This window comes from Salvelinus alpinus, chromosome 21 (genome assembly GCF_045679555.1).
Source record: "Salvelinus alpinus chromosome 21, SLU_Salpinus.1, whole genome shotgun sequence".
NCBI classification, from domain to species: Eukaryota; Metazoa; Chordata; class Actinopteri; order Salmoniformes; family Salmonidae; genus Salvelinus; species Salvelinus alpinus.
The window spans coordinates 48,411,800-48,413,649 of NC_092106.1; the positions used below are offsets into that span (position 1 = coordinate 48,411,800).

General features: G+C 47.5%; 1 protein-coding gene across 6 annotated transcripts in view; it reads left to right on the forward strand.

Annotated features, from left to right (window-relative positions):
- LOC139548411 (rho guanine nucleotide exchange factor TIAM1-like) overlaps window positions 1-1,850 on the forward strand; it is a 219,770-nt gene that overhangs the window by 108,213 nt on the left and 109,707 nt on the right. The window lies entirely within an intron of this gene.

Genomic DNA, 1,850 nt, shown 5'->3' on the forward strand with positions numbered 1-1,850 from the left:
TGCAGACCGTCTGCAAGGTAACTAGCAACTTAACTAACCTACACCAGAGACCGTCTACAAGGTAACTAGCAACTTAACTAACCTACACTGGAGACCATCTGCAAGGTAACTAGCAACTTAACTAACCTACACCGGAGACTGTCTGCAAGGTAACTACCAACTTAACTAACCTACACCGGAGACCGTCTGCAAGGTAACTAGCAACTTAACTAACCTACACCGGAGACCGTCTGCAAGGTAACTAGCAACTTAACTAACCTACACCGGCGACCGTCTGCAAGGTAACTACCAACTTAACTAACCTACACTGCAGACCGTCTGCAAGGTAACTAGCAACTTAACTAACCTACACTGGAGACCGTCTGCAAGGTAACTAGCAACTTAACTAACCTACACCGGAGACCGTCTGCAAGGTAACTAGCAACTTAACTAACCTACACCGGAGACCGTCTGCAAGGTAACTAGCAACTTAACTAACCTACACCGGCGACCGTCTGCAAAGTAACTACCAACTTAACTAACCTACACTGCAGACCGTCTGCAAGGTAACTAGCAACTTAACTAACCTACACTGGAGACCGTCTGCAAGGTAACTAGCAACTTAACTAACCTACACCGGAGACCGTCTGCAAGGTAACTAGCAACTTAACTAACCTACACCGGAGACCGTCTGCAAGGTAACTAGCAACTTAACTAACCTACACCGGCGACCGTCTGCAAAGTAACTACCAACTTAACTAACCTACACTGCAGACCGTCTGCAAGGTAACTAGCAACTTAACTAACCTACACTGGAGACCGTCTGCAAGGTAACTAGCAACTTAACTAACCTACACCGGAGACCGTCTGCAAGGTAACTAGCAACTTAACTAACCTACACCGGAGACCGTCTGCAAGGTAACTAGCAACTTAACTAACCTACACCGGAGACCGTCTGCAAGGTAACTAGCAACTTAACTAACCTACACTGGAGACCGTCTGCAAGGTAACTAGCAACTTAACTAACCTACACTGCAGACCGTCTACAAGGTAACTAGCAACTTAACTAACCTACACTGCAGACCGTCTACAAGGTAACTAGCAACTTAACTAACCTACACCGGAGACCGTCTGCAAGGTAACTAGCAACTTAACTAACCTACACCGGAGACCGTCTGTAAGGTAACTAGCAACTTAACTAACCTACACTGCAGACCGTCTGCAAGGTAACTAGCAACTTAACTAACCTACACTGCAGACCGTCTGCAAGGTAACTACCAACTTAACTAACCTACACTGCAGACCGTCTGCAAGGTAACTAGCAACTTAACTAACCTACACCAGAGACCATCTACCAACTTAACTAACCTACACTGCAGACCATCTACAAGGTAACTAGCTCCATCGGCAGCTTTCTCACGGTCAGTCAATAATGACCTAGTTAAGCCTCATCACACCGAGTGGTCCCCCCATCTCGTCCTGTCCTTGGACTAGTTTAGTTTCAGAATACCAGCGCTGTATAATACGTTCATGTGTTAGTTTATCCTCTAGACTCTGGAGCAGACCAGTCCAGGACAGGACTGATGACAGCTCCTAAAGACTGAACCAAGCCCATTACTGCCCAGTCATTATACAGCCAGCTTAGCCCCACAGACAGACGGAACAGGCCAGATGACAGTCATTACACAGCCAGCTTAGCCCCACAGACAGACGGAACAGGCCAGATGACAGTCATTACACAGCCAGCTTAGCCCCACAGACAGACGGAACAGGCCAGATGACAGTCATTACACAGCCAGCTTAGCCCCACAGACAGACGGAACAGGCCAGATGACAGTCATTACACAGCCAGCTTAGCCCCACAGACAGAC